The sequence below is a fragment of the Herpailurus yagouaroundi genome, unplaced genomic scaffold (genome assembly GCF_014898765.1).
Source record: "Herpailurus yagouaroundi ecotype Mexico unplaced genomic scaffold, PumYag 209, whole genome shotgun sequence".
NCBI classification, from domain to species: Eukaryota; Metazoa; Chordata; class Mammalia; order Carnivora; family Felidae; genus Herpailurus; species Herpailurus yagouaroundi.
The window spans coordinates 3593439-3618090 of NW_024412440.1; the positions used below are offsets into that span (position 1 = coordinate 3593439).

Genomic DNA, 24652 nt, shown 5'->3' on the forward strand with positions numbered 1-24652 from the left:
CTGCCCAGCAGAATCTGTACACTGTGTGATTATGTTTCTAATAGCAATATCTACTTTTCGTTAAACTTTCACTAATAAATAGTTATGTGCAAGGCATTTTACATATGCTATCTTTGAAAAAAGACATTTTAGCTGTGCCAGGATGTCTGCTCAGGATGTAGGGGGAGATTTTACTCCACTCTTCTGACACCTGTTGAACTATAGCATTTAATTATGCCAGGGGTCATTGGGAGAAACCCTCCATTATGAATTTATCTGTAACCATAAATTTACATCGAGTAAAGTAGTATCCTTTGAGGAAAGCTGCCTGCGTTGATGCCTTCCTTTTGAAATTCAAAGGTGTTACACATTTTTAAAAATATTTATTCATTTTTGAGAGATAGAGAGGCAAAGAGAGAGAAGGGAGACACAGAATCCGAAGCAGGCTCCAGGCTCCAAGCTCTCAGCACAGAGCCCAATATGGGGCTTGAACCCACAAACCGCAAGATCATGACCTGAGCTGAAGTCGGGTGCTCCTCTGACTGAGCCACCCAGGTGCCCCAGGTGTTACACATTTTTAATTGACTTATGCAAACTTCATTATAGCTTGCTTGTGGGAAAGAACATTGAGACTCCTGAGAGTGAATTCACTTTATACCACAGTAGATGTGACTAGTGGGTAAGGCTCAGCCTTAGGGTTGAGAGATTGAAGGGAAACACAGGTGCTGATGCAGGTAGCTGACACCAGAAGCACATAATTCTAGTCAAAATATTCGAAACCGAGAGCAGTGTCTGTGTTATTAAGTCAAAGCCTCATCACATTTGGCACCTGGGTCAGTTTTGTCATGGAACACCTTCTATCTGAACCTACTTTTTAAAGAAGGTGCATTTACCAAGCCTCGAGGAATTACAACAGCCTAAGGAAGTTGCTAGGAGCCCTACCCCAGCTATGGTGGAGGTAATTAGGACCCCAGATTTAGTGACTGTGACACCAACGACTACAGGAGCTCTTGGTCTGATTGAGTCTACACCTCTGAAGCTTGCTTAATTTTAACAGGTGGTGATATCCAGCTTCTGCTTGAGGGACAATGCAGAGTTGGCACCTGGAGATAATCTCTGCCGAGTATTATTATGGCAGATGGCCACTACAGCAAGAGCTATACCATTACATGGCTCTAAAGTCACTTTGTGCCATGAGTGACCTTCTTGGATCACCAACCTCTCCTGTTGTTCCTCTTTGCCTCCTTTTAACTGAATGTAATCCAGAGCTACCTCTTTGTACTCTGTGGGAGTCATAGTTGGAGCGGGATCTGGAGACACGCTAATTCTCAGGTGGGGGGAGAATATGGCTGTCTGAGGGAAACTACGGTTCAGAGGAGTCAGTATATGAGCCAGAGGTTTGGAATCCTCCTCCCTGGTGAGCACATTCAGTCTCAACTCCTCTTGTAACTGGCAGGGACAGTCAGCACCAACCCTAGACCATGAATCAGCCATTCTGGAGATGCTTAAGCTTAAAGGGCAAGGGGAGGCAGAGCCTGCAGAGGAATGGAGGCTTTAAATAACTTCCCCAATGTCACAGAGTTTGTCATCGTCTGAGCCAGGATTTACCTAGGCAGCCTGACTCTGGAGGCTGTGTCTTCAACCACGCAGCTGGCTTTACACCTAGGCCTGTGTGAGCCCAAGACCTTTAAATCTGCATTAAGATTCTCTCTTGGAGTGTGGAAAGGGGGGATGCTTTGGGTCACAGTCTGAATGTGGATTCTGCAGACAGTTTCAAGGCTTGGTACTTTTGCTGGTGGCTTAGTTTATATATCTTTTTCTTGGGGCATTAAATAATCTTCTGAAGAAAAGTTTATGGCTTTTTCCAGCAAGAACTCTGGCCACAACCTTATGTCATATTAATGAGAAAAGGCCATGATATATGTTAATTCCAGCTTGAATACATGTTGGACCATTTGTTGTCAGAATCACAGGACTAAACTTCACTTGTCAGTGTGTGCCCCAAGATATGGGCATAGCAGACATCCTTTTATAGGGAGAATAAAAAGTAGTATTGGCAAAAATCAAGGATTATCATGAATAGATCCTTGAATCTCAGAGCTGAAATGGTGCTCAAAGAATAGCTTAGCTCTCCTAACGTTAGATCATGGCTGGTTCAGAAAAGTTAGCTGGCAGGAATTAAATCCATATGGTGCTTATGATTAAACGCACATTTGTTGATCGTTGATCTTTGGGGCACCTGTTGGTGAGATCCAAATTTCTTGTGGCTGTCAGCCATGTGGAGAGAATGACGGGAGCAGTATGTGAGATCTTGATCCTATTCGACACGTTCTCTCTGGTTCTGGGCCTTATAATGTCTGAGGCAGAAACTCTGATTTTGAGTGTTTATAATGCTGGCTGACTAAGGCACTGGGAAATTTTTTCAGATAATACTGTTATTTCTTATATCCTGAACAAAGATGCCTTATTTGAGACATTATGTCAAGTGTCATTGTTATTTCATTTTCCTTCAAAGATGATTAAAATTCAGTCTATTTTTAAAACTGGAGGGCCATTGTAATTCACGTTCATTGATTTTGGCAAGCATTCTCCTACTGTTACGATTTTCCATTTACTTACTTGGTACTTTCCAACATGAGAAGCAAAAAAAGATTTGATATTAAGTAAACGTGTTCTTGAGTCACATGTACAGCCACACACACAAAAAATCAGTGGAACATTTAGGTAAATGAGGGCTTTGTAACTGGGCTTGATCTATTTATAATGGGTGCATGAGACAATTTGAGGTCAAATACCATGAATGAGGTAGATGATTTTTAGCCCATAACAAAGAGCTTTTTGATATTGATGATTTGAGAAGGACTTCATCTGGCTTCTTGCCTGTTACCTTAGAGGAGTGATAAAAATTAAGTAGATAAACCAGGTATGAATGACTAGTGATACTTCCAGATATTAATCACAAGTGACTCTATTTATAGATCATTTGGAATTAGTTTTTCATTATTGATTTGGAATTAGTGATGGTATTCAGTTCAACATTTTTATTGTTATGTTACTTTACCATTTAAAGGCCTTACCATTTTGGCTTAATGTATTCAAAGATTAATTATAATAAATCCCAGCAAGCTGAAATAATGACTGGTTTCCACCTTGATTATGGTCGGTAGTGTTGAATAATTGAAAAAAATCTGAGAAGTTAGTTTTATAGAAAGAATAAGTCAAAATATTAACCATCTTCTAAATATTTGATTGGAAATCATAGCACATGTTAATATTGATAGGGGATCGTTCAGCGCAATGGCCAAGAAAGAATTCTTGAGATGCTGTATGGTGCAACTTAGTAAGTTTATTTAAGTAGCACGGGGACAGGACTCATGGGCAAAAAGAGCTGCACTTTTACTGTATGAAGCTGGTGGTTCTATGTTTAATGCTCAAGGGGGAGAGGATGTGCAGCAAGTATCAGATCATAAACATCTTCTTTCGATTTTTACTTGTAAAACTACTTTTGCGAGATTTCTCTGGTACTTATTCAGTCCAATGTTAATGATTGGTGGGATGTGCAGGCAGTCATGAGACCCTTTAAGGTTGTAGCAGCCAGAATGTGTTTGATCCTTATTGGAACTGTGCAGGCTATAGGTCAGCCTTCTGGGCTAACGGTGAACATTTTTCTGCTTTTAACCCTCATCAATATGAGTCCCTCCCATTAAAATTCTTATTATTTTTGCACTATCAGATTTTATATAAGATTAATAAAAAGTATAGGAAAATTGAGCTGTGACATGGTTTCATGATATTATGTACTCTAGGTCAAAATGTTCTTTAAATTCTTAAAACATCGTAAATCTGACTCATCAAGATATCGAATGTACTTTTATGAAAAGGGCACAATTATTAGATTTTTTAAAGATACTGCACTATTTAACTTCTTTCTTCAGGCTACCGTACTGCATTAAAATAGACTTCATATCTTGATATTTGATTTGCTCTATTTACCTCAGATTACCTTGATTATTAAGTAAATCAAATAAAAGACTAATATGTTCTGGAAGAATAGAAGGTGAATGAAATCAGTGAAGATGGATAATATCTATGAATAAAAATTTTCAAGTCATCAATTTAATTTTTTATGATGACAAAGAGGTGGTGGTTATATTCTCAAGTCAAATCATTACAATAAAATTTCTATACATTTTCTATGTTTAAAATGGGAAACTTCTTACAAAAGTCTCATTGATGTTGTTACCTTTCACATATCTGGCAAACTCAATCACCAAAATAAAAAGACATGTAAAAATAAATAAGAAAGTCTTTTGGCTAGACAAATATAGTAACACAAATTCCACATGTACTCTTACTTATAGATGAACATTCGAGCTGTAACTTAGAGGCATTTTCCTTCCATTTTGCACTCAGAACTACCCTTCTCTTTTTTTTATCCATCCCTCAGAAAGTTAGAAATGGTAAATGAAAACTGACAGAGGCACATAAAATGCCTTTAGTAAAAAAGCAATACCTAGAGCTAAGCAGGAAAAGAAAGACATAATAATAAACATTATCTATTGATGATGATTATCTATCTATCTATCTATCTCCTATAGATCTTCGATAATTTTATGTATTAACTTGGTCAGGCTGTGGGACTCAGAAATTTGATCAAAAACTAGTCTAGATGTTGCTGTAAAGGTATTATTTAGATGAGGTTAATATTTAAATCAGTAGACTTTGAGTAAAGCAGATTACCTTCCATAATGTGGGTGGGCTTTATCCAGTCAATTGAACACCTTAGAAAAAAAAGACTGATATGTCCCAAGGAAGAGGAAATTCTGACAGACTGCCTTTGGATTCAAGCTTTAATATTAACTCTTTCCAGAATCTCCAGCCTGCTGACCTGGACTTTGGACTTGCCAGCCTCTACAATTACATACCCAACTCCTAAAATAAATATCAGTCTCTCTGTGTGTATTTATACACATTCTATTGGTTCTGTTTCTCTGGAGAACTCTGATAAATCTATCATCTATCTATCTATCTATCTATCTATCTATCTATCATCTATCATGTATTTACAGCAGTCATAAAAACCTAAAAGGAGTTTTGGGAAGGTGCTATTTAGCATAGAAGTTAAAAAATGAGAAGACATTTGAAAGGCCTAACTATAAAACACCATCCAAATTATTAGCAAATAGTTTTACCTATCTCAGAAGGAACTGAAATTATCAATGAATTAAATCACAGCATATTAAGCTAATTGTTATAATAAACATCAAAGAAATATCATTTTCATTATTACTACTCAAGGAACATCATCATATGACCATGTACTTGAATTTTTTAAAACTTTTGGTTTTATTAAGAAGAAATTTGGCTTTTTTTGGCTAAAAGTATATGAATGCAATCATTTTTATCACAGATGATTTAATTCATTCTTAGTCCATATAATGTGATTGGCTGAGTTCTTTTTTCTTTTTAATGTTTTTTAATGTTTATTTATTTTTGAGATATAGAGAGAACACAAGTCAGGGGGGTTGGCAGAGAGAGAGGGAGACACAGAATCCAAACCAGGCTCCAGGCTCTGAGCTGTCAGCACAAAGCCCCATGTGGGGCTCCAACTCATGAACCGCGAGTTCATGACCTGAGCCAAAGTCCAACCAACTGAGCCACCCAGGCGCTCCAATTGGCTAAGTTCTTTTAAACCTCTGAGATATAGTCCACAGTCTGCACTTTATTACTGGCTCTAGTTGATGGAGCTTTACAAACTAAAATGAATACACACATACCTACGATACCCACATCTCCTTTGCTTAAGTAAGCAGGAGTATTTAATGCTACTTGAACAGTTAATGGTGAAGAGACACTAATGAAATGAATGTTTTTTGAGTAGGAAGCCCAAGAGCAAATTGAAGAATAAAAGGATAACAAGCAACACTTACATCCCAAAAAGATATCCTCTAAGCAAAAATAACTTAAAGACCCAACTTGTTAACAGAATTCAGTAGGGCAGGTGAATAAAAAGAAACAAAGTGTTATTCTACTACTCTTGTAAAATTTTTGATATATGACAAGAATTTAAGTTTCTAGTAGAGTAAGGATGTTGCTAAAGGGCTAAGGTCATAGTAGTTAATCTCTATATGCTCCAAAGCATATAAAAATACTAAACAAATTCATGCCTCTTGAATAAATGAAAGGCAGTAATTTAGATACCATTCCCCCACGTTTTCCCCCACCTCACAGAATACCTCACTATCCAAAAACCAGGTGCAAACTTTTTTAGATTGTTAACCTGGTTGAAATTTTTAAAAAAGAATTTTGAAATAAGGAATGACTACAAAGAAATACCTCTGTTTGCTTCTCATGAGGACTTCCAAATTGTCCTAACGTTCAGTTGAACATGTGGTCCTATTCTTGTGGCCCTAACAGTTTTGCTCATGGTTAGCTTCTTCTTATAGAGGACATCGATAGAAGGAAGGTGGGATTAAATGATTAGATACTCCATTACTTTCTTCAAATGTTGGGAAGATTAGTTTGTTACAAAATGTTAAACTGTAATGCTAAACATTACAAAATGTTACAAATATAGGGTAGAGGTTACTTCTTGATCCTTAATTTTGAATAATCTTAAGGTGTATTTGTTAATTGTAATCATCACTGAGATAATATCTTATCAGGCAACAAATTACCTTTCTTTTTTTTTTTTTTTATTTTTTTTTTTCAACGTTTGTTTTTTTGTGTGATCGCTGGATGACAGAGCATGAACGGGGGAGGGGCAGAGAGAGAGGGAGACACAGAATCGGAAACAGGCTCCAGGCTCTGAGCCATCAGCCCAGAGCCCGACGCGGGGCTCGAACTCACGGACCGCGAGATCGTGACCTGGCTGAAGTCGGACGCTTAACCGACTGCGCCACCCAGGCGCCCCAACAAATTACCTTTCTATTCTATTAGTGTGCTGAATCAAATGGTGGCAGTTTAAGATTTCAAAAAGATTTAGAATATAATATTTATCTTTTGCAAAAAGAAGTCATTCACAATTTTATTAAAAATTTTTTAAAAAATATTTTATTTATTTTTGACAGAGAGAGAGAGAGAGAGAGAGAGAGAGACAGCATGAGCAGGGAAGGGACAGAGACAGAGAGGGAGACACAGAATCTGAAGCAGGCTCCAGGCTCTGAGCTGTCAGCAAAGAGCCCCACGTGGGGCTGGAACTCACGATGTGAGATCATGACCTGAGTTGAAGTCTGACACTCAACCGACTGAACCACCCAGGAACCCCAACATTCACGATTTTAAAACTATTTACAATTGCTTAAGTTCAAATCATGTTCAAAGGGTCTAATTGGCTGATGAGTCATGTTCTATTCAGATATTATAATAGATTCTAAGAATGTGTGGAAATTTTAGCATCATTCCATTGAAGGAGGTGACCGCCTTGGGGCTGCTAGTGCATAAAGGGCCCTTTGTGTGAGCTAGTCCAGGGCACCTCCCCTGGACTCCTGAAGGCCTTATAGGTACATGGTTTGGGCAGTTGGTTCAGGCTGGCTTACAGGCCCCAATCATCCCATTGGCTTTGTCCCTTTGTACAAAGAACAACCTGTAGCACCCTTGAGGTATCCCTGACAAGCTTCACTTAGAAATGGAAAAATTAGCATCCTATATGTGTTCTATTAGTTGACTGCTTCACAGGAAGGATCATCATCATTTGAATAAACCACTTTAACCAATAACATGATTTTGTTTGCACTATTTTAATGTTTAAGATAGATTATGTGACAATTAAATCAGCTGCTTTTATATAACTGTTATAATCAAGAAAGTGAGTTAACAGAAAATGTCATTTGAGTGATCTAGATTTAGTTTTGTTTTCCTTTAACAATTTACTTCATCAACTAATAAATTATACGAAGTCATCTGAGAATTTTGACAATGGTAGAATTGTTGCTCATAAATATCCATCCCGGGTCACTAGAACATGGTGCCTATGAAGTTTGGCCTCTTTTTTTTTTTTTTTTTTAAATTTTTTTTTCAACGTTTATTTATTTTTGGGACAGAGAGAGACAGAGCATGAACAGGGGAGGGGCAGAGAGAGAGGGAGACACAGAATCAGAAACAGGCTCCAGGCTCCGAGCCATCAGCCCAGAGCCTGACGCGGGGCTCGAACTCACGGACCGCGAGATCGTGACCTGGCTGAAGTTGGACGCTTAACCGACTGCGCCACCCAGGTGCCCCAAGTTTGGCCTCTTTTGAATGTAATATGAGTGGGTATACATCATTATTTTTTTTAATGTTTATTTGAAAGAGAGAGAGAGAGAGAGAATGAGCAGGGGAGGGGCAGAGAGAGAGGGGGACAGAGGATTTGAAGCAGGGTTCTCTGAAAACACAGAGCCTAATATGGGGTTGGAACTCATGAACCACGAAATTATGACCTGACCCAAAGTCAGACTCTTAACGAGCTGAGCCACCCAGACACCCCTACATTATTATTTTTAACAGTCATATACAGTAAGTGCTTAAGCCTAGTCAGTTTTTCAAATAAATCTTACATTATAATTCCTATCACTAATTTGGTAAGTTATGCTTAGTTTCACTTATACCTAATTTGTTACACAAGAATTTGTATTTTGTTCACTATAGATAAATAAAAGTTGCTCAAAATTCTTTTTATAGCATGCACTATAGCATAAATTGTGCCATAGAGCAGTGGACTTATACTCACAGTTGACCCTTGAACAACATAGAAGTTAGGGGTGACAATCCCCCTGATCCCACAGTCAAAAATCTATATATTTTGACTCCCCAGGAGCCTACTGTTAGTAGTCTATTGTTGATCAGTAGCCTTACTGATAACATAAATGGTCAATTAATACATATTTTGTGTTAATCTTATATGCATTATATATCATATTCTTACAATAAAGTAAGCTAGACAAAAGAAAATGTTATTAAGAAAATCATAAGAAAGAGGAAATACATTCATAGTACTGTACCATATTTATCAAAAAAGGTCTGCATGTAAATGGACCCATGCAATTCAAATTTGTGCTGTTTAAGGGTCAACTGTATTTATTTACTTAAAAAAATGTTTTTTCTTTAAACATTTATTTATTTTTGAGACAGAGAGAGACAGAGCATGAAAGGGGGAGGGTCAGAAAGAGAGGGAGACACAGAATCTGAAGCAGGCTCCAGGCTCTGAGCTGTCAGCACAGAGCCCGACACGGGGCTCGAACTCACAGACCGCGAGATCATGACCTGAGCTGAGTCGGACGCTTAACAACTGAGCCACCCAGGCGCCCCTATATTTATTTACTTTTGACAAGAAACAAGAATGCCATGCATATTTATTTTTAAAAATCAGAACATTAAACATTTTTAATTACCATTTTAGTATTAAGTCATTTAGGAAGATTTTTGGGGAATGTACTCTCAAAAAAAGTCCAAATTCAGATCTGCGTTAGTAAAAAACTATGCCAAACACTGAAGAGTATGGATGTTAGCTATTTGATTAATACAGCTGGATATAGAGATCCAAACTATTAATGACCCAAGAAGGCTGCAAAAGGGGATGCTATTCAAGCTGATTCCAATGTTTTAAAAAAACCTACTAGAATCACGTGCTTACCTGTAATGTGACTGCATGGCTTAATTGAAATGTCAAGCTAATCATACCTCGATGAAAAATATGCTCAGATGTACACTCCCACCTCCATTTTCTTTAATACATAGGAAAACAATATACTTTTTTTTTGATAGATCAAGCAAACACAATTAGCAACAAATACTTGTGGCCCAAGGTAGAAAATAAATAATAAGGAATACATTGTGGCAAATGACTGGAATCCTTAATTAAGCTCATGTTTCTATATACATGGTGTCATAATTCCCTTTGGTTATGTAAACCTTACCCAATCTTACTATTTTGCTTTTATAATGTGTAGACCATACAAATTACATAGTTTATTTTTCAATGATGTGCTTATTTTCTAATTTTCTGTTTTCTGTGTGTTAACTTCCCTCTTTTCCCTGCTTTTTTTGGGATATGTAGTGTATTAATTTCCCAGGGCTTTCATAACCAAATACCACAGAGTGGGTGACTTAAACAACAGAAATTTAATTCTCATGATTCTGGAGGCTAGAAGTCCAAGAGTAAGGTGTCAGCAAATTTGGTTTATTTTAAGGCTCCTCTCCTTGTCTTGCAGATGGCTGCCATGTCCTTATGTAGTCTTCTTTCCTCCATAAGCACACATCCCTGGTGTCTCTTTGTGTATCCAAATTTCCTCTTATAAAGACATCAGATGGATTAGATTAGGGATTAAGGACCACCTTAACAACCTCATTTTAATTTAATAATCTCTTTAAAGGCCCCATCTCTAGGGGCGCCTGGGTGGCGCAGTCGGTTGAGCGTCTGACTTCAGCCAGGTCACGATCTCGCGGTCCGTGAGTTCGAGCCCCGCGTCAGGCTCTGGGCTGATGGCTCGGAGCCTGGAGCCTGTTTCTGATTCTGTGTCTCCCTCTCTCTCTGCCCCTCCCCCGTTCATGCTCTGTCTCTCTCTGTCCCAAAAATAAATAAACGTTGAAAAAAAAAATTAAAAAAAAAAAAAGGCCCAATCTCTAAATACAGTCACATTCCGAGGTTTTAGGGGTCATGACTTCAACATATGAATTTTGAGGAGACATAATTCAGTCCATAACATGCAGTCAATGTATTTTGATCAACCTTCAAATTAGATTAAAAAATTCTGTTCAATAAATATTTACTGTCTGACATAAACCATGATATATGTGTATGTTGTTTGTTATTGTGTGTGTAAGAAAGCATGAGAGGAGAGAGAGAGGAAGAAAAAGAAAGAGAGAAGAGGTAGTTCTTGCCCTTTTCTGGGAAAGAAAGATAAAGATTTAAGTCTTCCCAGTACCTGTTTGTATCTTTTTTAGGATATAAAATTTGCCTGCTGAGTTGATGGTTTACATTATACATTTTTGAGGAGAGATGCTGTCTGACTCATTTAATTTTTCCTATGACTGACTCGGTACAGGGGAGACTCTCAAAAATATTTATTGGATTGAATAAGACCTAATATAACTTAAAGTGGTATGTGGTGCGTATCAGGGCAGAGATGCAAACCAAGTGTAATGAAGACAAGAGGAGGAAGGCAATTATTCTAACTCAGGGAGCTGAGAAGAGTTTCCAATTAGAGAACATGACAGTAGCTAAGATTTCAAGATGGAAGTAAGGACCAGAGTGATCAATGGTGGTAGCTGAAAAGATAATGGAGTAGTCTTAAGTAATAGAAAGTGTGTAATTGGAATTGGAATCGGCATAATGATTAGTTCACTGTAAAGACCAGGAAAAAGCAGTAGGCTGGGAGATACAACTGAAAAGTTGTGTTGGGGCCACATAGAGAAAGTTCTTGAATACCCAAGCCAGATATTTGAATCTTATTTTTTGGATGTTGGGAGATATACAAATTTGGGGAGGCATGAAGTGGTCAGATCTTAATTTTGGGAAGATAACTGTAACACTGTAAGGGATAAAAGGATGGAGAAGAGGCTTGAGTTCCTGGAAGGATGAATAGTAGGGAACTTGGTGAAGCAAAGCCAGAGATGTTGGTGGCTAGACCCAGGAAGGGAGGGTGGGAACTCTGTGGCAATGAATTCAGGGAGTGCCTAGGATGCTTAGAAGACACTGACTAGATGAGGAGGATGAAGGGTCGTGGAGATGATTGGAATTCTGATATTTTTGACAAGGGCAACTGGGAATGCTACCAGACCCTCTCAGGAGACCCAGATGCAAGAGGAAGACTGAATTTAGGAAGAAAAGGAGAAGTTTGAAGTTGTGAGGCAATTGATCTGCTTCTGGGAGCATTCATATTTTAGAGGTCCACCTGAAAACTGGATTTGTGGGCTTGGAGTTAAGGAGAATACACAAAATGAGAGGTGTAGATTTAAAAGTTGACTGTGAAGGTGGATAATTGGAGATGAAATTGTTCATAGAGGTAAAGAGAAAAGCATTGAACTTTAAAAATATTTAAAATAGTTAAATTAGGCAATTAGTAAAACTCTGTGCTGTGTGTGTGTGTGTGTCTGTGTGTGCGTTCATGTATATGAGTACATAGGAATATACATCAGGAAATTAATGAAGAAAAGGTTAAAAAGGAGCAATCAATGACTACTTTCAAAGTACCAGTTTGTGGCTAAGTAAAACCCATGGCTGAAAATATGAAAGACAATAGATCCATCAGATTCATTTTATTTTTCTTTTTAAATTTTTTATTTTTAAAAATATTTTTTAAATGTTTTTATTTATTTTTGAGACAGAGAGAGACAGAGCATGAGCAGGGGAGGGGCAGAGAGAGACAGAGACACAGAATCTGAAGCAGGCTCCAGGCTCTGAGATGTCAGCACAGAGCCCAACATGGGGCTCGAACTTATGGAGTGTGAGATCATGACCTGAGCTGAAGTCGGATGCTCAACCTACTGAGCCACCCAGGTGCCACACCCCCTTTTTAAAAAACGTTTCTAAATATTTATTTTTGAGGGTCAGAGAGACAGAGTGCAAGCAGGAATGGGGCAGAGAGAGAGAGGGAGACACAGAATCTGAAGCAGACTCCAGGCTCTGAGCTGTCAACACAGAGCCTGACCTGGGGATCGAACTCACGAACCATGAGATCATGGCCTGAGCCGGAATCAGACACTTAACCGACTGAGCCACCCAGGCGCCCCTCTTTTTAAAATTTTTTTAATGTTTATTTTTGAGAGAGAGGGAGAGAGAGAGGGAGAGACAGACAGACAGAATCCGAAGTAGGCTCCAGGCTCTGAGCTGTCAGCACAGAGTCTGATGTGGAGCTCAAACCTGTGAACCATGAGATCATGACTTGAGTGGAAGTAGGACGCCTAACCGACTGAGCCACCCAGGTGCCCCCTTCAGGCCCGTTTTCAATATAAAACAAGTAGTCAGGCATGCTGCATTCTACTGCAAGTCTACACAGTTAGTACTAATCAAAATGGAAATTTTTTTTGTCCAAAAGGCTCTAGAAATCTCTATGTAAGGCCTAAATTCCATTATGTCATATTGATAAAATAAAAATGCAGATAGAATCCTGTCTTAAATTTATTGATGGATTCAGACTTCAGTTATTATTGCTAAAATATACCTGGTGATGTGGGAAGCAGAATTGTTTACAAATGCAAAAAAACATTGCATATATAAAAGAAACACTTTTGCTAAGAAACTTAAGTCTTACCCTTTTTGTTTCCTCCTTGGGCAATGATTATTCTCCTGAAACTAGAAACTTCCAAATATGAGGGTAACTTCTGTACTATTGAGATAGAAGTTTGTGAGTGTGTTATTTAATAAAATTCATTATAATCAGACAAGCTAAGCATTTAAAAAAAACTATTATACTGGCACATAAGGACTATGGAAATGGTCTTGTGTTACAGAACCACAGAAGGGTCTCTACATACAGTACAGCAGCTGAGTTTCCCAAAGTGCAATATGACCTTAATCCTCATTCTTTGGTAACGATTTAGCCTCATTTTATTTATTTATTTATTTATTTAGTTATTTAGTTATTTATTTATTTATTTTTAGCGAAATAGAGTGCATGAGAGAGGAGGAGAGAGAGAGAAAGAGAGAGGGACAAAATCTTAAGCAGGCTCCATGATCAGCACAGAGCCTGATACAGGGTTTGATCTCACATCCCTGGGACCATGACCTGGCCTGGAACCAAGAGTCGGATGCTCAGCTGACTGAGCCTCCCGAGTGCCTTGATTTATCCTCATTTTTAAAGGGCTTGCCTGCCTTAGAAAACACAGGTCTGAGACCTGAGTTTAATTTCCAGGAGACCCTTGAGCTTCCTGAGTTATTGTTTACTCACTTATAAAATGGAGATTATAATAATAACAGTCTCTTCAAGGAGTGACTATAAAGATCAGATATGTTTGTGCATGAGAAAGATGATGTAATGTTGCCGAGGAACACTGATTCTATCACTTTTAGAATTAATGACATATGATCCTGGAATTTAGTTAGTGTTTTGAAACTTAAGAATACTTGTTATTTTCTTTTTCACCACAACATGGCAATCTTTTTTTCAAATCCTGTTTTGTGTGTACTCCATGATTATCCCTTTAGCTAGTGAACCAGTTTTTTGTTTTTTTTTTTTTTTGAGCTTTATCAGTTTATGTAAAGAGCAATAATCTGGGGGCCTGGGGAATGGTTGGAAAAGGACACAATGATTACAAAAGCGAGTGAGGAAACAACATACAAGAAATACAGAGTTTGAAAACATAACAATTGACTGGTTTGTGGTGGAATGTTGCTATGACTTTAGGTGTTTATACAGGTGCCATTTAATCTTCCAAAGATGGGTTTTCTCAATCTATATTTAGCATTTCTCTTCCTCCTGGCAAGGATTTTGGAAGATTGCCACTCACGCACTCTATTAAAAAAAAAAAAAAAGATATGAGCACTTCATGTCTTAAAATGCCTTCCAGGACAGGAATCTCCCCATGTACAGGAAGTATTTAACTGTAAATAATAGATGTAGTCATCCCTGCCAAATATGTGGATTTTGGCTAAAATACATTCACTTGTAATAGATCTCTGATATGTACCTTTCAGCATACTGCTTTTTAAATATTTAGGGGAAAAAAACTTGACTAAATATCCAGGGGGTAAATATCCACTGCAGAAATAAATTTCTCGGTATAAACTTTAATGCAACATTTAAGGGGTGCCTGAGTGGCTCAGTTGGTTAAGCATCCAACTCTTGATTTGGCTCAGGTCATGGTGTCTTAGTTCGTGAGTTCAAGCCCCGCCAGGCTCTGTGCTGACAGCACAGAACCTGCGTGCGATTCTCTGTCTCCCTTTCTCTCTGTCCCTCCTCTGCTCTCTCTCTCCCTCAAAATAAATAAATAAGCATTAAAAAAAATCTGGAAGGTATATTCTTCTCCATAGAAAAACATTAGCCCTCCTTCCTTTAAAGGGAACTGACTCTTTCCTTTGGTACAAAGAGTAGTTGCCTCACTCAGGACACAGAATGCTACGTAAACAGAGGAATGGAATAGGTCTAGGTTAGCATGTGAAGCATGCAGCTGACATTTCACAAAGGTTCTTTGTAGAGAAACATTCCCTCCTCAGCTGTACCACGAGCTGAGTATACAGCTTGGAATTAGTTCCGCATCTGATTTCCAACCTACCATTTCCCAGCTGTGTGACGTTCAAATTCATACAATACCTGTAAACCTCAATTTCCTCAATTACAAAATGACAGTAAAATATTTATAATACAATATGAGATAGTAAATGATATGAGATAGTAAATGAAATATATATTCAGTGCAGTGATTGGCAAATATTAATATGATACGGGATAGTAAATGAAATATATTGGCAGTGATTGGCAAATATCGAGTAGTCATTATGAGTAAATATTGTTAGATTGTAATGATAGAGCTCATAATTGAACTATCAGCATGTGGAAAAATAAAGATCCTGATGCTTAATAAACCAACATTCCATAATAGACCAGGATGGCACAAAAACAGTAAGATATTCATTAAAGAAGAACATGAATAAAAAGAGAAATCCAGACCAGAATGGAGACTATTCTCCTAATCACATCAATTAAAGTGTTTTACCAGTTCCACTGTGAGAAGCGCATGGAAATTTACTCAGATCCTCACTTTCATCCATTGAATGCTTATAAATATTATGTATATGATGGATGCTATTCATTTATTTAATGCATTCTAACATGTATAGTAATATCTCTATACATATCCATATATATTTTACTCATACTAGGGAGTACTTTTTATTCCCATTCTCAATTAAAGTTCTACTAATCTTATATAATGCCAAAAAATACACACAAAGAACACTCTAGGATAACTATATAGAGGTAACTGAACTAGGTGGACCCTACTGACCACGATAGTCAAGATTCCTTTGCTAAGAGTGAGAAAACTGATGGTGGCATGAGTAGCTCCAAGACTATTCATTTGAAGTCAGGTAGGCCGAAGTTTGGGTTCTGCATTTTCTACCTAAAAAGTCAGGCAATATTCTTGGGTGCCTGGGTGGTTCAGTTGGTTGAGCGTCCAACTTCTGCTCATGTCATGATCTCATGGTTCATGGGTTCAAGCCCCACACTGGGCTTTGAGCTGACAGTTCAGAGCCTTCTTGGGATTTTCTGTCTCCCTCTCTCTCTGTCCTTCCCCCATCCATTCTCTCTCTCTCTCTCTCTCTCTCTCTCTCTCTCTCTCTCTCAAAAATAAACGTGAAAAATTTTTAATAAAAAATTTCAAAAAATTTAAACAGACAAAATTCTTAAATTCTCTGAGATTTCATCTTCCCATCTATAAGCTCAATATAACTATCTCCAAGGGTGGTTGTGAGAATTAGCAAATGCCACATTATCTAAGAAGAGGTCTTCTTGGAGGAGGAGTGTCTGGCTGTGCTGTAACATTATAAAATGTTTGATGCAAGAATAAAAAAAGAGGTGTAGAATGATTTCAGTTGGAAAAGGAGAGGGGTGAGGTAATCACCATTGATCATCATGTATATTTACAAAAAGTAGATAATTCACAAAGATCATAGCACATTACTTCAGTTTGGGAATATTTTTTGTATTGTTAAAGACTTTTGATATAGAACAGATATGAAGATAATAAGATATTACCATAAAATGTTGTCAAATTTTTATCTCATTTGCATTTTAGGGAAAACTATAAAACCTGCACATATTATAAACTGGATTCAGATAGGGCTACTTTGATCGATTTAACCTACATTTATAATATGTGCATAGGTATATCATTGCATCTTCACAGTGCTTTTATTAATCATTAATTTGTTGCAACTCCTGCCATGTTTATTAAACCTTGCTGAGAACAGCTATAGTTCACCTAGCTATATTTTGCCAACATTTGCTTTTATGATGTTCTTGATGTAATATGATAGGATTTATTTTTAGAAACAAGAAAGTTAAAAAATAATTTTTAGCTAGTAGTGCATAAAATTATTACCTATACCCTTCACCTAATACAAATGGCTTCATAGATTGCTATATAAGTGGACCTTCCCACCTGAATTTTTATTAAGAACTCTGTCTTCCATGGGTGTTGATCCTCTAAAAATTGCAGGTTGTTCATACTCTGTATATTAATCTAGATGAACAATTTTTTTTTCTTAGCTAACCTAACAACTGGTGATTTCTGGGACTATTTTAAAGAATAAATGATTTTTGTATATTGTGGTTTAATAGTTTACTTCTGTTAACAGAAGCCAATTAAGTTGCAGGAGATTTTGGTACCAGAATGTGTTCATTTCTTTTCTTCAGAGTGCAAAACTCCTCCAGGAAAGGGAGAGGTTAGGTAAGGACATAATGAGTGGGAAATTTCCTGGAAGAATGATTTATACTTCACATTAATGTATAGATGTCACAGCAAATTCTTAAAGGGTCAGCCAAGTAACATACATGAGTCACATAGGATGACTAGGGAACTATAAGATAACCAGAGCTGTGGGGACTATAGTGATCTGGAAACTGCATTCACCAGACCAAACAAAGCACTTCTGACAGCTTCCTGTGGTTTTTTGAGTTGTCTGTAGCTACCTTGTCTTAAAGGATGGGTCATATTCAAGTAAGAGAGTGGAAGAGACAACTTCTAAGACTGGAGGTTCATGCAAGCAAAAGAAAGAAAAATATCCTAGTGGCTGGGGATGGCCTTAAGGAGTAAGCCTAGCTTAAAGCCGTAGTGCTTGACTAGGAGTGGTTTTTCCTCCCTGGGATGTTTGGTAATGTTTGTAGACATTTTTGCTTATCAGAGCTGGAGGCGGGTGCTACCGGCATTTCATGCGTAGACACCAGGTGTGTACCAAATACCCTACAATGTACAAGTCGTCTCCCACAACAGAGAATTATCTAGCCCAAATGTCAGTAGTGCCAACCAAGGTTAAGAAACCCTGCTCTAGATGAGTGTGTGTTGGGGAACAGGGGAAGGTATATTAGATGTTATATTCTGCAATTTATGGTTAAATACTTCAGCATAGAAAGTGCAAATTTAACTCTACCCTAAGGTCTATTAGTGAACATTTGAGGTATCTTAGAAATATGCACTGCAGAGGCGATTTGTCAATATATGAAAGAGAGAGAGAGAGAAAGAGAGACACACACACACACACACACACACACACACACACACGCACACACACACACAGAATCCAAAGCAGGCTCCAGGCTCTGCAGCACAGAGCCTGACATGCGGCTCCATCTCACAAACTGCAAGATCATGACCTGAACCAAAGTTGGATGTTTGATGGAGCCACCCAGGTGCCGAGAACTAATAGTTTTTAGATTATAGTGTTACTGAAGCTTCTATTCCTTGCTTTATGCATGCCCTCCCAAACTCCGAGGGTGAGGCAGGGTCTTGCTTAGAATTTTCTGAAAGACTGTCATAGTTCCTAGCTGGGGCTTAAAAGTATCTGGGGCACAATTAATTGGATTGTGTGTATTTATATATTATATATAATTATAGATGGAAGCATTTAATCTATAGATCATTCCAAGCTCACAATGAAAAATCAGGTAAACTATTCTATCCTGTCTTTCGCCTTCAAGCCCAGACACTGAAAAGCCAGTGGGTATTCTCAAGGATCCTTCTTATCATGTCTTAGAGACTCTCCCAGACAATTTACAAAATGATATTTTCTTATAATGTCCTCATTAATGAATTTGCTCTGATATTTATTTCCCTAGCAACTTACACTTCTTGAAAAGACTTGTTCCATGTAATATCATATTCAAAGTTGTTTTTATTGCTTGAGTAGAAGCTTCTTGAAGGCAGGGAACTTGTCTTGTTCACAGCTATATCTTAATGCCTAAATTAATATCTGAAATTGCATGAGGTAAGAAATGAAACAAATCCCAATTCCTATGTTAAATGACACTGGGACCAAGCAAAAATTATTATTATTATTTTTGTTTTGTTCCAGGAAACTGAGACCACAAACTAACTAAAACACTTTATGTATAAAAATGAATAGGTTGCTCCTCAGGACTGCTTTGAAGAACAGCCTGCTTACCAGTGTTCATTTTAAGACCTCAACTTCACTGTGACCAACAATCCAAAATTATGTCATTAACTCTGCCCATTCTCACATGGTTCTCTGCTTTTTGAAACCCACCTTAAAATCATTCGGCATGCATCTTCTAACCCTGTAACGTATATAACCTATAATCCTATAAATATCCTTCTTTTCCCTAATTTTCTACTTTTGGAGATTTTAAGACATAAAGGTGGTGTTCTTGCTTGCTGCAGTAAGTTCAGGAAACTTATCTTTTTTTTAAATAAAGAAATTCTCTTATTTTAGAGAGGGAGAGAGAGCATGTGAATTGGGGAGAGGGACGGAGGGAGGGAGAGAGAGAATCCCAAGCAGGCTCCATACTCAGCGCCAAGCCTGATGCAGGGCTTGATTACATGACCACATGACCCTGGGATCATAACCTGAGCTGACATCAAGAATTGAACACAACCGACTGAGCCACCCACGTGCTCCAGGAAAGTTATCTTTTTTTGATGATTAGGTATTTTGATTGTCTTCATAGGGGCTATTGACCAAGCTAACAAATATTTGTTAAATGAATGAATGGGAGAGAGATAACTACTGGTATTTCCATTTAATAGATGCGAACACTAATGCTTCATTAAAGTAAGTAGCCTATAGATTCAAGCTCATTCAGCCTTTCTGCAAAGCACAATTTGCATGTGGCTCTTCTGAGATTTCTTTCTTCTTTCAAGATTGCCTTAAGGTTGCTTAAGCCTGGGTCAGCATGTGTTATTTGGGAGGGCGGAAAAAGGGGATAAAGTATGTTTGTACCATGTGGATTGTCTTGACTACCTCCTTTAGGGAGTGAAACTAGACTTGGGGCGTATGCCTATTACTATTACTCTTTCACCAGTTTACATGGGAAACATAAGATATAGAGGAGTTCAGGGGCACCTGGGTGGCTCAGTTGGTTAAACATCTGACTTCGATTCAGGTCAGAAACTGCAGTGTGTGTGTGTGTGTGTGTGTGTGTGTGTGTGTGTGTGAGAGAGAGAGAGAGAGAGAGAGAGAGAGAGAGAGAGAGAGAGAGAGAGATGTCAACTTTTCTAAGACAGAAGTCTCTGAAAACTTAGCAGACTCACCTGACCTTGATGATGGGTCTGGTAAAACAAAATTCACAGAAATTTATTGGTAAAGAGATTAACCTGAGTACACCAACACTTTAGCAGACTGTGGAAAAGGCTATAAATGAAATAAACCATTAGAGACCATGGTTTCCTTGTTCTGGAAAAAATAACAAGCCCCAATATTTACTGTACTCTATCACATTAGCAAGATGTACCAGGCAACACTAATCAATCACAGCTGCTGGAGAGCAAATAATTAATATGTCTCATTATATTATTCATCCTCTCAGCTAGCAGAAGAACTTGATAATGGGGTCTCTGTGTGCCACTTGACTGGTTGCATTTAATTTGGATTGTAGTCAGAAAATGCTCAAATATTCTTAAAACATGAAATGGCAAAAGATGCTAGTCTGAATTTATTGACATATGGTCAACTAATTTCTTTCTAAATAATTAATTTCCAGGAAATATGAGGTGCTAAAATAGATACCATCTACATAAACATATTTTACTGAAGTAAATTATCCTGAAAAGTGGTCCTTCAACTATCTTAATATTGTGTAGGTATGATCCGGGAGATAAGACTTAGTTTATAATGTAATAAAGACCATAATAATATGAGTTTTTATGAGGTTATTTTCTTTTTCTGCAGAACCCCAGATATAGATTATTATTTTAAACAATGCAAACTAATAGACCTACACTTTCAATTTGTAAACTAACAATTATTGTGTTTCATGCCTCTCAGATTGCAGTTTTAAGTGATCATATTCTAGGCAGCTATATTTTCCCATTTGCATAAAGTAAAAAAGATACAGCAATAGAAAAAGAAGCTTATTTATGAACATTTATTGAAGTCCTATCATAAGCTGGTCAGTTTATTAGATACTTTACATGTGTTATTGAGAATAATATAATCTTCACAGCAAGTCTGTGAAGTAGCTTTTATCCACTGATACTACTTTAAAAAAAAAGACTTTATTTTTTTTGGAAATTTTAGGTTCATAGCAAAATATAGAGGAAGATTAGACAGGTGTGGTGGTAGGTGCTGATGGGCCTTGTAGTCCATGTCAAAGATTTTGGAATTTTTCCTTGAGTGCAATTGATGTCACTGGAGAACTTTGAAGGGTGATATAATCCTGCACATTTTCAAATGATCACTCTGTTGTGTGTGTGTGTGTGTGTGTGTGTGTGTGTGTGTGTGCGCGCGTGCGTGCGCGCGCGCGCATGCGGGCACGCACTTTGGAAAGTGGTGAGAGTGGAGAGGTAGAAGCTGGAAGGCCAATTAGGAGACTACTGCAGTAATCCAGGTACAATATGGCAGTGGCTTGGAGTAGGTCAATGTAGTGAAGATGATAAATAGTGATAGACTTCAGCATACATTTCAAAGGAAAGAAGATGGGATTGCCTGATGAATTGCATGTGGCATGTGACAGAAAGAGTGGCATGTAACTCAGGAAGAGTTAGGGTTTGGACTAAATCTTTGTGTTTCATGCATTGCATTGCCAGGGGTTGCTGTGAACATTCAGAAGTGAGAGAGAGGTGATGTTCTAACCTGGGGTGATCATGGAGGACTTTGGGAAAACATGGTGGGATTAAAACTGGATATTGAGGAACAGGATACGTTTAAGCTAAGAAGAAAGGGGGCAGAAATTTCGGTCTGGTGAAATGTAACAGAGAAAAGAGGAACTTGGGGTGCCTGGGTAGCTCAGTCTGTTAAGCATCCAACTTCAGTTCAGGTCATGATCTCTCGGTTTGTGGTTTCAAGCCCGCATTGTGCTCTGTGCTGACAGCTCAGAGCCTGGAACCTGCTTCCAATTCTGTGTCTCCCTCTTTTTCTGCCCCTCCTCTGCTCGCACTTTGTTTCTCTCTCTCTGTCTCTCAAAAATAAATAAAACATCACAAAAAAGAAGAAGTGCAGAACTTGGAAGAGGGAATGATGTTTCCCGAAATGAGGAAAGTTGAGAAGGAATAGACTTTGGAGGAAGAGCAAGATTTTGGATATATTAGTTTTGAAAGTTCTTATTAGATACCCAAACTATTTATGGATCCTCAAACATTTCATACTCCTTTTATTTGTGAGAGTTGTTTGTCAGAAGCAGTAAACCAAGAACAAATAGTACTGTGCTCAAAGTACTTTATAATCTCTTTGTCTTTATTTTCTTTAGTTATGATTCACATGTAAATGATTTTAGCAATTCCAGATCCTATTAGGAGATTGTTTAAAAAACACTTTTCTCTCTCACAGTGATTTAGTTGACAATGATATTCCATGTTGTCCTTTTAAACCACTTAGTTATTTCTCAGAATTATCCCTAGCTCTGATATTTAGAAATCCTTGTCTACTATTTATCATTATTTATTGTAGAGGAATGGTTCATTATGTTTTCTATTAATATGATTTAGTTTTTCCCTGAAAATTTATATTACTTCGTTAAAGCCATGAAGCAACTTTAACATCATTGAGTTCTTACTTATGAAGCCCGTTTCAGAGTGCTTTTTCATTGCTTTTGAGAGATACAGATACTTGAATGGAGATTTGTTATTGATAATGAATGCTTTTCCTAAATCAATGACATCAAGAAGTATTTAAAAACATTTTGTCCACCTGGTACTAGATGTGGATTTCTCCAAGCAGAAATTTAGCTTAAAGGATAAAAGTAAGTTCTGGTTTTTCCACTTCTAGCTGTGTGGCTAGAATAAATTGCTTAATGCCTCTACAGTCTCAGTTTTACCTGCTATACAACAAAGGTAACAGTGGAACCAAATTCATAAGTTTGTTGTGAGAATTGGAGGAGATCATCTGCATGCAGTGATTGGCACAGCACCTGGCACATAGTAAATGCTTACTAAATTTTATTATTATTATTATTATTATTATTATTATTATTATTATGGTTGTCATCATCACAAAAGGGCAGAATACCATATCAAATGTGTTTTGTTGCATTTACTCCTTATGAAGTGTTGATGTGGTTTTTGGTGGATGTGAAGATGGAATCTGTTCTTTCCAAAATTTTATAATCTACTTGCAGAAATAGAGTACTATTCTTGAAAAGAACATAATGATAAAATATTGAGAAGTAGTTCAAGTAGTTCAAGAGAAAAGTTATGATGAAATAGCATGAGATTTATGAACCACAAATTTCACTGATAATTATTATGGTGAGCATCTGGAGAGAGAGATGGTTTTCTACACAGAAGTGATCATGGAAACTTTGGGAAAATATAGTGGGATTCAAACTGTATGTTGAAGAGGAACAGGAGTTGTTTAAAGCCAAGAGAAAGGGGGCAGAAATCTCAGGCAGGTGAAATTTAACAGGGAAAAAGGCAAAACAGGGAAGAGGCAAGTGTGTTTATAGAAACAATATAAGAGTGTTATGATTTCTTTAAAAAAATTTTTTTAATGTTTATATATTTTTGAGAGAGAGAGTGTGAGCAGGGGAGGGTCAGAGAGAGAGTGGGACTGAGGATCCAAAGTGGGCTCTGTGCTGACAGCAGTGAGCCCAATGTGGGGCTCAAACTCACAAACCATGATATCATGACCTGAGACAAAGTTGGACGCTCAACCACCTGAGCCACCCAGGTGCTAGAGTGCTATGATTTCTATTAAAGCACAGCAGGCTTTTTTGATGAGACATCTTTCTAAAGTTCTATTGGCAAAATAAAGTATGCTTAGGTGTGGGATTTAAGATACAAAACAGGTGTAAATTAGGGAAGGGAAGCAAAAATAGTATAAAAACAGGAAGGGGGACAAAACATAAGAGACTTAAATACAGAGAACAAACTGAGGGTTGCTGGAGGGGTTGTGGGAGGGGGAATGGGTTAAGTGGACTAGGGGCATTACGGAGGACACTTGTTGGGATGAGCACTGGGTGTTATATGTAGGGGATGAATCACTGGATTCTACTCCTGAAATCATTATTGCACTATATGCTAACAAACTTGGATGTATATTAAAAAAATAATAAAAAAGTATGAAAACTAGAAAGGTAAATGAATAAATATAACTCACAGGAAATAAACTCGAATTAAAAATTTCCATACTAAAGATAAAAAGTTTGGAAAACTTCAGTGGGATTCCAAGCACTCCTTATTCAAAATTTTAAAATTTATTTTTCTAACGGCATAACCATTATGCCTGGGTTTTCAAGACAACCACTTAAAAGCAGAGAAAAGTCTGTCTGTGCTTGCAAATAAAAACCTTTTTAAACAAATGTTTATTTATTTGCCTTCTTGAGAGAGAGAGCACAAGTTGGGGAGGGGCAGAGAGAGAGGGAGAGACAGAATTCGAAGCAGGCTCCAGGCTCTGAGCTGTCAGCACAGAGCCTGATGTGGGGCTTGAACTCATCAATTGGGAGATCACGACCTGAACCAAAGTCAGCACTTAACTGACTGATTCACCCAGGCGCCTGGCAAATAAAAAACTTTTAAGATCTTTGTTATTACTACAAGTTTCAGGTCTTTATTTTCGAATTCAACTGCCAAGGCTGACCATTTGCTTTCT

The 24652-nt window shown here is 37.6% G+C and overlaps 1 long non-coding RNA gene across 1 annotated transcript in view; it reads left to right on the plus strand.

The window, feature by feature from the left end:
* The window catches only part of LOC121016178 (uncharacterized), a 366104-nt gene that overhangs the window by 49770 nt on the left and 291682 nt on the right, over positions 1 to 24652 (plus strand). The window lies entirely within an intron of this gene.